Here is a 13,524-nt window from a genome sequence, read left to right on the forward strand (position 1 = left end):
CCCTGACAAATACACAGAACTGTACTGTTCTGTATATGTAAACCACCGTTCTACATTCCTAACAGGTCGTAATTACATGCATTTAGGGTTGGAAGCCTCCCTTTCGGACAACATAGGTTCATAGGTTCATAGGTTCATACTAGGCTATCTGCCCTGAGGCAATTATAAGCCTAGCCCGATTCTGTATGGCTTATGCCACCCCTTGATTTGAGTATACTGTGCCCTTTTTAAGGTTTAGTTTACTGTGCCTCTGTCTAATAGTGACACGGGAGTAATCCCTGGGACAAACCTACGATCCCCCATCCACCTATCGAGATTCTTCTTGAAGAGATTCAGTGAGCATTCAGTGATTCAGAAAGCAATAGTAGTTTGTCAGACAGCTTTCATTCTTGTGTGTCAGATGATGTTATTAATGCTTATTATAACTTTGATACATCTAAAGTACCTTCTTCAAGCAATTTTACTCCTAACATTCTTAATGCAGATGTATGTAATTGTGTTAATTTGATTAATCATTTCACTGAAATTGCATATAAGGAATTTATGAGTGAAAAATCTAATACTAATTATAATATGCAATATAAGGAATGGAAGGCTTTAATGACACTTGTTGGGTTAAAAAACATTATATTTAAGCCCTCTGACAAGGGCAACAAATTAGTAGTGATGGAAGCCACTAACTATTTTGTTATGTGTATGGAACATCTAAGTGACATCAGTACATATAAAATTGTGGATTCTAACATGTATTTATCTTCCATTGATGAGTATTTGACTCTTATTAACAAAGGTGTTAGATTGGGCTATTTTTCACAGAGTGAGGTTAAACATAAATTTAAAGTAGATGGCTGTAAAATGGCCTTATTCTATTGCCTGCCAAAGATACACAAGAACTTGTTAAGACCTCCAGGTAGGCCTATAGTTTCAGATTGCCACTACTTTTTACATAATTTAGGCATCTTTTTACATCATTTTCTTTTGCCTCATGTAATGAAGTTACCTTCACATATCACAGATGTTTTTGATTTTTTGGAAAAAATTAAGAAAGTAAATTTTAAACAGAATATGCGATAGGTCACAATTGATGTAAAGAGCCTATACACAAATATTCAACATCAATTTGGTATAGAGGCCATTAGGTTCTTTTTAGGGGACTCACCAGCCACTGAATATATAGTTGAATTGGTTTACTTTTCATTAACACATAATTTTTTTTGAATTCAATGAAAATATTTATCAGCAAATACAAGGTACGGCCATGGGGGCTTCCTTTGCCCCCATGTATGCCAACCTTGCTATGGGGCTATTTGAGCTAGAAATCATCTATAAACATAATTTTTTCTGTACACATGTAATTCAGTATTACAGATATGTAGATGATTTGATATTTTTGGTGGATGGCAGTGAATCTGACATTAAGGATTTTATTAGTGATCTGAATAACAATAGATGGAGGTTACAGTTTGATGACTTGAAAATTGGGACTAATGTTCCTTTTTTAGATGTAGTTCTGGATATTTCTGATGGTAAGAATTTAGTTACTTGTTTAAATAGAAAATTTGAAGGGGGGTTTCAATATGTATATGGTACGAGTGGTCATCCCCCACATACATTAAATGCTCTTCCTTATAGCGAGATGTTAAGAATACAGACTTTGTAATAAGTCTGAAGTTTTTTATAAAGAACTAAAATCTATGGTGCAATCTTTTGCAGCCAGAGGTTATAGTAATGAGATTTTGAACAACAGCTTTAAGAGACTGCTTAATAGTAATAAAGACATGGGTCCCAAACGTTTTGTTTCACATGGATCTTATGTTCATTTGTATAGTGGAATATATGACACAAAGGAGACTATATATTTTGTAACCACTTTTGGCTGTTTTACTGATAAATTTGTAAAAATTGTTAGGCAATTTTGGAACTATTTGTGCTCCTTAAATAGTGTACAACATTGGTTGAAGCTAAATTTACAATTTTCATACCGTAGGGGTAAAAATATCAAAGATTTTTTAGTCAAAAGTAAATTTAGTCTACCCCCACTTGTTTTGTATAAAGATCTTAACAAGATTGGCACATTTTCTTGTGGAAAATGTAAGGCCTGTAAATTCATTGTGCCATCCTTTGATTTAATTAATAATATAAAATTCACTACAAAGAATTTTTTCCATTGTAACACAGTAGGTGTTATTTATTGTTTACAATGTCCATGTAAAAAGTTCTATATTGGGGAGACTAAAAGGGCATTCAAGTTAAGACTCTTAGAACATATTAGAGACATAAATAATTGTAATGAAGACAGCCCTGTAGCTTTACATTTTGCACATTTTCATGGGGGTATGAGCAACTATCTTAGAGGGACTGTTTTAGAACAAGTTTGTTTATCTATAAATTATAAAGTGGATATTAAGTCAGTTTTATTAAAAAAAGAAGCAATGTATATTTTAAAATTTAAAACAATGTCTCCATATGGGTTAAATGAAGAATTTAATTGGAAGGCATTGCTTAATTGATTGCTAATGTTTGAATGGTTAATTAGCAGTTGTACTTGTGTATATATATGGTCACAGTTTTTATATGTATTATACTCCTTGAAGGCTTTGGCCGAGACGTCAGAGAAGAAAATTCAAGCTTTTTTTATTAAATCTATCGGTGGAATTTGTGGTTGTTGCTTTTTTCATCTTGTTCCAGTGTGCTGTTGTTTTGAGATTCAGTGAGGTGCCCTGCCTCACTTGAACTGGAATTCTATTCCAGAGCGAAGGGAGCCTCTGGGTTATGAACCTGTCCCTCCAGCAAGTTCTATTTATTTCTGTGCTGAGGTTCAAGTCCCTCGAGCGTGTGGCTCTAAGGGATTTAGATTTACTGAGGTGGAGCATGTCCATTAATTCTGGATTTGACATAGCTCTGTATGTCAGGCATAGATCGCCTCGAAGTAGGCGGTATGCAACTGAGTAGAGCTGGAGTTTTTTTAACCGAGCAGCATATGGCATCTGTTTGAGACCCTTGATCCTCTTGGTGAGATACTTTTGGGGTCTTTCTAATTGCTGCAGGTGTCGGGTAAGGTACATCCCAAAAGGGCATTGTATTCTATGATGGGCCTGATGAGGGATGAATAAAGGGGCGCGATTACCTCTCTTGATCTAGATGTGAAACCCTTTGTGATGAGGTGGGCTATGTAGAAGGTCTTTCTAACCACTTTGGCAATGTGGTTTTCAAAGGAGAGATTGCTATCAACTTGGGTCCCCAGGTCCCTAATAACTTTCTCTGTACTTAATGGGTTTCCGCCTATGTGGTAATTTGTGGGCACATTATTTTTACCAAAGGGTATGACTATACATTTTTTGGCATTTAGCTTTAAACCATGGCGCTGGCACCAGTTATCTGTCTCTGTGAGACCTTTTTGAAAGATGTTTATGTCAGCTGGAGAGTTGATTATGGCGCCCAGTTTGCAGTCATCTGCGAACTTGGTGAGCCATAGTCCTCCCATGTTTGCCTGTACCTCGGAAAAGTATATACCGAACAAGAGTGGTCCCAGGACAGAACCCTGTGGGACGCCACTTGTGACTGGTTTCGAGTCTGACATGGCTCCAGCAACTCTCACTCTGTGGGTTCTGTCTTTGAGCCAGTTTGCGACCCATCTTGTGACATAGGGGTTTATATTTAAGCTGGATAGCTTATCTATGATGCCCGAGTGGGGTATTGTGTCAAATGCCTTTGCAAGGTCCAGATAGGCTGTGTGGACTACCTTCCCTTCATCTATGGCTTTGGTGACTGTTTCGAAGAAGTCAACCAGGTTCAAAAGGCAGGATCTGCCCTTAACAAAGCCGAACTGGGTAGGATCTAGTGTCTGTAGGTCCCCAATGTCTTTGTTTATGAGCTCCATGATGATCCTCTCCATAGCCTTGCAGACTAAGCTAGTCAGGCTTATGGGGCGATAGTTTCCAGTGTCCGTAGAGGCTCCACCTTTGTGGAGTGGGACCACTGTTGCTGTACGCCATTCTGTGGGCACATATCCTGTAGTGAGGCTGAGATTGTATAGCTGTTTTATTTGAGGGATTAGTTCCTCTTGGAGTTCATGTAGGACGTCATCTGGTCCCATGGAAGCAGTGTTTTTTGCTTTGGAGAGGGCAGCCTTCACCTGAGCATCAGAGATGTTTGGGAGGCAGCCCTCTGCTGGGATAGATACTTGCTCTTTTCATATTCACTAAACAATAAATGATATTTGTGAATAACAGCTATTTCTACAATGCTCTATAAAAACATAAAATATTTATAAATATAACTTGTATTATATCTAGTGTGGCAGCGCTAATGCGCTGTTAACAATTATTCTTCACTTTTGAATAACACTCGTATGCTGACAAGTGTGGCAGTCTAAAACCTGCACCTCTGAACCCCTCAAAAGGAGTACTGGTTTTTGCTCATGTCGATACCAAACTGATCCCTCTGTGCAATGGTAGTGTGTTGTCTAAGCCTTCGCACACCCAGTGGCTATATATTCAAAACCCAGAGGTGGTAAACCTAGGCCGCTAGATACCCGTTCTAGTAGGTGATATAGTAACTACCTCATGCATAATTACCACACAGTCTTTGCATTTCCACAAACCTAAATAACTCCTGTATTGTGGAAATATCTCCACTTTCTGTATTAAAGCCTTAATGAAAGTGGTGACATTGACTTGTGTATGCTATAATTGATTCCTAAGCGAGTAGGGCTATTAGAACCACTTGGTAGCCAAACCGTTTATAAAAAACATACTTATTTGGCATTTATAGTCACACTGCTTTCTAATTACCGCCTAAGGGTTGAAAATCAGGATAAATGCTTGTGTTTAAAGGATAGGTAGTGTTACTTTTTTAGTCTTATTGTAGAAATTGCTCTCAATTCCAACTATCATTTATTGTTTAGGGGATTTGAAATATTTTATGTTTTTATAGAGCATTGTAGAAATAGCTGTTATTCACAAATATCATTTATTGTTTAGTGAATATGAAATATTTTATGCATTCATAGAGCATCTGTTAATTCTAGCTATCAATTATTGCTTAAGTGATATGACATTTTTTATGCTTTATAGAGCATCAGCTGCTAACTCTTCAATGGTGGGTACACCCATTTGTAGAGGTCTTAAGCTTTTATAGTGCAACTGTCGCTAATTCCTAACTGCTGGGTACTCCCATTTGTAGAGGCTGTGTGTTATAATATAGCTGTATATTTATTACTGTGATAAGTATATCTCCCCCCTTCTCTGTTATTTCATAATAGGCCTTACTTTGCACACACTTCCATCATCTTACGAACATCTTTACCTAACTCTCTCCCCATCTTAACTATCCTAGCAATATAAGCCACCTCCTACCTCCACCCAAAGCACCTTTATTTTGTTATACTGCATCTCCACCTCACTACTGCTAACCCCTTACTTCTCTCTGCCTCACTCATGTAGTTAGTGTCTCATATGTTCCTTTCCTCCTTTTACAGCTAGAATACCTAGGAAAGACGCTGCCCTCGGCTACTCCCTAGTCCTAAAGACAGTAGCGCAACTATTCAACCCTCCAACCAAAACAGGACCTCCAATTGTCAAGTGTTTAAATGAAAAGTAGGTCTACCTAATGTAGTATAAATGTACTTCACCACTGAAACTGTTAACTACTGGCTTGCACACCGCACGGACCAGCCATCCCCCTAAACAGCTAACCCTGATATAATTATTTAGTCACCCTCCACTAGGGAGCGTGTTTCGTCTTTTTAACCACAGGATGGCAGTATAGTCCATCTAACCCTCACTCCTAGCTGTTCCCTAGAAAACGGAGAATCAGAACCTTAAACTAAAAAAGAATAAAAGTAAAACACTTCTTACTAACAATAATTATAGTTTTCTTAGACATAGTCATGAATAAACTCTCAGAGCAGCTACAAACCCTATTGAACTAAGGTATCCTACACTTAAATTAGTTTACCAACAGCATTTCCACCAAATTACATTAAGTAATAACAAATTTACCTGTGGAACTGATTGTTTTTGCTAGTGCGGGACTGGCTTGGTTTGTCCCCGCTCCATTCGCTCCCCTACCCTACCTCCATTCCCACCCATCCCCACATCAATTACATTTATAGCTATACACCACACCTCTAGCCACCCCCCCAACACAACAGTCCTATCACACAGTACATGTAATTACCCCTCACACTAATACAGCCCATCACATCCTTCTCTACACAACCAAATTGGATACCACACCCTATAATCTAACTCCATCTCTCCACTTCCATATTGTAGACCACACCCTATAGTTCAACTCAATCTCTACCATATTTCAGCCCTATCCTAGACAATAACCCACCTCACAACTAAACAATATGGTCCATACTCCAACCAAACACCGTCTACTTTCCCTATTACACACAATAGGCCTCTCTTCTCTCCTCCTCCTATACATGTTCTCATCTTACCACACACATCTGTATATCAGCCCTCCACCACCATGGCAAACTGACTCAACTATCACCACCTCCATTACTATCTCCTCATCAATAACTCTAAGTGACCTCTACCCTTCTCCATCACCTTCCTATCTTTATGGAATTAGCACCTACAAACTTCAAGCCAACTCACCCAATAAAATAACCAAAATAACTCACAAACTAAACAAACTCTTCATCCACATACTACAAAAACTCTCATGTTGTGATGATATTCACCCACATCCAGGTGCCAACACCTGCAATTGCACCTACCCAACTAACCCCAATCCAATATATATCCGGCCTAGCTCATCCCTACTCCTTCAAAACATTAATATAAGAAACATTCTCAACAAAACACATGATCTACATTCCCTATTAGCGCTACACAAACTTGACATCGTAGTACTTACTTAAAACTTGACTTAAGCCCATCCACCACAATAATGAAATAACAGCCCCTGGCTATAATATTATACGTAAAGATAGGCCAGGCAAAAAAGGAAGGGGTGTAGCCATCCTTTTCCAAAGTCACCTCTCAATAGAACAACTTGAATACAACACTCAAGAAATCCAAGACATAGAACTAATATTAGCCACACTAAAACTTAACCCCAACAAACAAATCATATTAGCAGGAGGTTATATACCACCAGGCAACAACACTAATGTACTTGAAAACCTATTAAACTGGATGAAAATCACTCATCCACAGGAAACTATTCTTGCAGGTGACTTTAACATAGATTGGTTTGACTGTAACAGTCATAACCCCACCACCCATATTAACCTCCATGGTTTTACCCAAATTATTAATACTCATACAAGGACAGACAAAACCTCTAAGCGACAGTCAATCCTGGATTGGATACTAGTATCTGACCCCACTCAAGTCCATCCCTCAAGTTGTCTCCCTGATAGCCTTAGTGATCATCAAGCAACATACCTAATTAGGAATCGACCCCAACTAACTAAACAACCCATTATCAGGGTCATAAGAAACAAAAAGTACTTCATAGCTCAAGACTTGATAAATGTACTCAAATCCTGTATATGGACTCCACTAAAATACTTACCACTAGATGAAGCTGTAGAATACTTTAGCACAACCTTTCTGAACATCCTGAACTCCCATGCTCCACCTAGAACCACCAGAATTAAAACCAACCTCGCACCATGGCTATCAAAAGACACCAGATCCCTAATGAAAGAAAGAGACAAAGCCTGGTTGTAATTCCATAAACACAAAACCCCAATCCTAAAAAAATATCATGAACTACAGAATCAAACCAAAAAACACCTAAAAATTGACAAAACTAGTTACTATAAAACCCTACAGGAAAAACACTCTAAAAACCCACAAAAATTTTGGGTGTCAATTAAACTATTACACCCAGGAAAACCTTCCACTCCTTCCCCTATACTACCAAACAGTCTACACAACATCCCCACCCACTATAACAAATACTTTACTGAAACCATCCAAGCCCTAGCCAATACCCAAACAACTAGCACTTACACAATATCAATAACAGCCCCCACCCCCTCCAACACAGATAATAATACACATAGTTTCTCCCTAGAACCAGTCAGTACTACAATTATTACCAAACTCCTCAAAAAACTGAAGACAACAACCCCAGCAGTAGAGAAACTACCAGCGGAATTCCTACAAATTACTGCAGAGGCCATAGCCTATCCTGTGTCCATTCTCATTAACAGATCTATAACTGAATCCAAAGTACCCAAATCATGGAAAATATCACACATAATACCATTACATAAAGGGGGACAATCCCTTGAACTTACAAACTACTGCCCTATTGCAATACTATCAACCCTATCAAAGATTTTAGAGAGAGTAGTCCACTTACAATTAATGAAATTCCTGCTTCACAACAATCTGTTATCACAATCCCAACATGGATTCAGACCTTCACACAGTACTACCACAGCATTACTATCCTTCTCAAACTCTATTATTACCCACAGAAACAACAGCCTGTTCATATCCTCCATATTCCTAGACCTATCCAAAGCCTTTGATATGGTGAACCATAGTCTACTCCTAGAAAAACTGGCCACTTTTAACATAAATTCTTCCACCTTATCCTGGTTCAGTAGTTATTTACCTAACTGACAACAAGCTGTTCTCTGGGAAAACCACTTGTCACCCCTACTTCCAATACCCATTGGTGTACCACAAGGGTCCATCCTTGGCCCACTATTATTCTCATTATTTACTAATGACATAGCATCATCCCTGCCCTCTGCCTCAATAGTCCAATACGCAGATGAACCAACTATAATAAGTGCAGCCCACACCCTTGATAAACTCCAAATTATAACCCAAAGCAACTTTACCCTAGCTGAAGAATGGTTCACCAACATCAAACTACTGCTTAACCCAAAAAAAAACTAAACTTATTCTTTTCAGTCCAAGTAGACCCCCCCCCCCATAAACAATAACTTTTCAATAATATCCAAAGACAATACTAATATTATGCCTACACAACACACCAAGCTCTTAGGAGTAGAAATTGACAATAAACTTAAACATGACATCCATATTTCTCAAACAATCAAGAAAGTCAATAAAAAGATTGGACTCCTTTATAGAAACCACAACTACATGACTAGACACACAAAAGCCACCATAGCTAGAACTCATCTGTTATCTATACTTCTTTATGCCTCCCCAATCTTTACAAACCTTCACCAAGCAGAACTTTCCAAAATTGAATCATGCTACAACAAAATTGCCAAATTTGCTAATGAAGCCACTCATAGGTCCCATCACTGCCAATCCCTTAGACAACTCAGCTGGCTTGAGTTACCTCAAATCCTCTTACTCAACCAACTTACCACTGTCCATAAGCTCTAATACCTTCCTTTGAAAACCCCAGCCTTGCAACAATTAATTCAACCCTATACTCCCTCCAGAAACCTACGATCAGCACAACAAAACTACATAACTGTCACCAAGCACAAAAATGAAGCTGGCAAATCACTCTATGCCTGCTGCATTGCAAAAACCTGGAACCTCCTACCCGATCACCTAACCTCAACATCCTCACCTTACCTCTTCAAAAAAAACATCAGATCCCATTTTATGCAAAACTGGCTATGTTCATGTCTTCCCCTAGGCTAGACCAAATCAACTCACTGCTATTAATACTCTCACAAATAATCACCATTGTCCTCAACCACTAATAGTTTAGTGACACAAAGCTAGAAATTAAATTATTCTCTACTGTCTTACCCTTTTGCTCAAATTTTAGCAGATACTCTAATAAAACTCATATCAAACTATTGTTTTTATCTGCATTCAACTAACATACTGTACTCTGAGTTTGAATATCTTGTACCTTGTGAATATTACTGATATAATGTAACTAATTGTGTAGCTGTCTGCATGAATACTGTTTTTGTATCATGCTAATGTTAACTAATGTTTTGTATACATGGTAATGCTAACAAATGTAATGTAATATTTGTGGAGCTTTTCTCCCCGGGCCTCAGCTGAAAATGGACCTGTGTCCAGTCGGACTTTCCCCGGTAAACAAATGTAAAATAAATAAATAATAAATAAAATTTGTATGTAATAATAACATTCATATCTTCCATGTAGTCTGCAGGGAGTAGTCTGCCTGGGTGAATGTAACCTGGGCAAATTCTGAATTTGACAAATTTGCTAAAACTTCATCTTAGAATTATTGTGCTCATGGTCATGATTTTTTATTCTCCATTCCCTAATGTGCAGTGATCCTTGAGACGATGATAATTATTACTATGGGTACAGGATAACAGCCCCCTATACTTGAGGTGTAAAGGGAGAGGTACCCTATATGCAAAACACTTTATAACAAAGATTCACAATTAGATATTTGGCAAATACATTTTCAGCTACTTTTCCATTTGGGAAAAACCTGCCATCAGTGAAACAGCCTAGCTCATTTTTTTCATCTGTCTTGGTTAATAGTTTGTCTATAAACCTCGTCTGCACTTTGATAAAGGAAATACACATTATATATTGTTTCTTGTCCTCTATAGCATATACATCCCTGGATCAAGTGCTCAGAGTATTGGCCCAGGTACTGTATCCTACAGCCAAGTATGACATGAAACATAAGGCATACATTTTATGTAGGTGACACACCCTATCTCATAAAGATTAGTAAGGAGACAAAAGTTCAAGTCTATATGTAAGGCAAAGAGCTTTGAAGATGACCTCTTAGATAATGGGCACCCACTGGCTCCATGGGTTCTGTTGCAACCACATCTGTTTTCCTCTGGTTATTGGTCTTTGTCCTAAATATAAGCTTATGGATTTACTCATACATAACATCTAGGGTCACACATCGGCTGGTAGGAAACTAGAACCATTATTCTAGGAGGGAGGTTCTGTTTGTTTCTGGCATGTCCTATGGATTCTTGACACATATGTGCAATTCCATCAAAAGGCATATACAGAATGGGGGTGTGGAGGTAAAACTCCCACATTGGAAGGGTACAAGGGAATGTAGACTTTCTGCAAAAATGATTGCTCTGTTGTATCAGGTGATATTTTCTGCAAAACTTATATGTGGGTATACTTCGGTAAGTTTTAGATATTTTACTTACAATGTTTCACATCTTAAATAAGAGAGTGATGTGATTATTCATAGCAAATCCACTAATGCCATGACTTCTGCGATGACCTACTGCTGGACCAGTAATCAAGGAGCATCAGTCCTCACCACTGGCACTTGTGGGGGGATGAGCACTGGGAGGATAACAGGTAAACACACAATATTTCCAGATGCAGCTTTGCATCAAGTGCAATTTCCCTTAAGGGCACACAGAGACCACAGTCAATACGGGGCTGGTTTGTCCCTCTTTCTCCAGATCTCCAAGAAGACTCCCTACTGACACAGCTATAGAGTAGAGATCTCAGCTAAGTGACCAACCCAAGACCTCCAGCAGCCTTTCTGTCCAACCAGTGCTTCGTGTCCCTGTCCAAGTAGCTGATACACACACTCTTTGAAGTCTGATTTACACACACACACACACACGCGCGAGCGCAGGCGCGTGCAAGCACACACACACACACACACACACACACACACACACACACACACACACACACACACACACACACACCTGGGAAAGACTGTCCCATTCTGCCCAGACTATAAGGTAGTTACCACTATCACCAGTCACTCCTTAGCAGCTACTTTAGGGTGTCCAGCCTTACTGTGTAATATTAACACTAATACAAATGGTAGTTTAACCAACAGCAAGGCTATTAGGAGTGGCCTACACACTGTCACCAAATAAATATGCAAGTACTCTCAAAACTTAAATATCTCTACACAGATCAGCCACAATGAAAGGATTAACTATATTTAATAATACATAATAAAAGAACAAGACAATACTAAATATATATTCACAGTGACATCAGAGTTCAAAACCACAGGAAATATTTAACCTTGCAGTACAAGCTCACACAAATAAAGAAAAACAAAAATCTAAACTAAGATTTGCTATATTCCTGACTGTATGTACGAGAGTTACTATACCCTAATGACTTACTTAGAGCAAGGCAGATATCGTGAATGGTTCTTCTTGTTCTCAGGTCCAAGACAGAATGCAGAATGCTCTGTCTCACTGAGAGACTTCTCAAAATAATATCTAAAATATTACTGCTGGGATAGCTTGCAGAATGACATCATATCCGGCAATCTGACTTCTAGTTCCCAGGCAAAACCCCCAATGTTGGTAACTGGTAGCATTTAGCATCTACCTGTAATAATACATAGACAAGGGCTATTGCTTGGATCTTTGGCAGGTGCTGGAAGTCATAAAACAATTGCATTCCTTCATGCTTCCAAAGTAGCAATTAGTACAGACTTTGTCTCTAGCTGCATTGAAATCTGTCAGATAGCCTCTTTATGGCCTAGCCTATAAAGTGATTTAGTTTCAAATATTTTCTAACGTTTGCTGGACTGAGGTTAACTGTCTGGTTTCCTCTGTTAACATATAGATTTAAACAGTTACAATGGTGCATGTACATTTCTGTTCTCTTCCATTAGAGCACACTGTGGATACATTTTAAGCACAAGCACTTTACAAATACCTTTTCAACACAAACATCTGTACAGAGCAGTTTGATATACACATGGCATAAAGTTCTAATACATTTGTAACACAAGCATCTTATATACATTAGTTTGATATTTACAAATGACATATAATTATTTACAAAATTCCAGCTAGCTGTGCTGACAATACCTCCTTTGGTCACAACTTCCACCTCTGGTAGCCTGTTACTGAGCTCAGACAAATCACAAAGAATGAGCAGAACTGGTTTTCACCTGTGTGACACTCTGCCCCGAGGCTGGCTCTTCTATAACAGTAGCCGTTAAGAAGACCTATGTCAGGAGGTACAGATGGGTGCAATGTTGTTGCACCTGACATGTAACTGCAAAGGTGGACTCTTTAACTCCTTACAAGCAGCATAATATATGCAGAAGATGAGTTTAAAGGCATCTTAATTATGCAGTTATAACATCTTCTGTCCTCATAAAATACAGAAACTCAAGTAAAAAATACCTTAATTTTTTCTTGTTGAGTCAAAATATTTGAATCGTTACCACAATGGCTGACGTTTAGGTTAGTATGCACAGTAAAATGCTTCTAGATACTATAGACAGGCAAGACACCCATCATTCATAACTGAATCGCTAAACACTGTATCCTTCTGAGACTTGCTAATCATTGCTTCTAAAAAAGTATTGGAAATTTAAATAGTAAGATAAAAATTTAAACAAACAGCCCAAATCAGAGGAATGCTTAATTAATTTTTGTAACATGTAGGTCTTGGTTGAAAAATACTAAGTCTGTTGACAGAATGCACAAGTACATAATTCCTATCTCTCTTAAATTTGATTTTGCAAGTACAGTGAGGCTTTAATTAATATAAACGTGCTTCCTCTGCGTAATGTTTGCACCTCGTTCACCTTATGCTGGACTATGTTGTTTTATACATGGGTTACCTTATTATTGTTAACTGGTCT

At 38.3% G+C, this 13,524-nt stretch overlaps 1 protein-coding gene across 9 annotated transcripts in view; it reads right to left on the reverse strand.

Moving 5' to 3' along the window:
- DMD (dystrophin) overlaps positions 1-13,524 on the reverse strand; it is a 9,298,038-nt gene that overhangs the window by 1,949,081 nt on the left and 7,335,433 nt on the right. The gene's annotated exons all lie outside the window — the stretch shown is intronic.

This window comes from Protopterus annectens, chromosome 5.part0 (assembly GCF_019279795.1).
Source record: "Protopterus annectens isolate FY-2018-M chromosome 5.part0, PAN1.0, whole genome shotgun sequence".
NCBI lineage: Eukaryota > Metazoa > Chordata > Ceratodontiformes > Protopteridae > Protopterus > Protopterus annectens.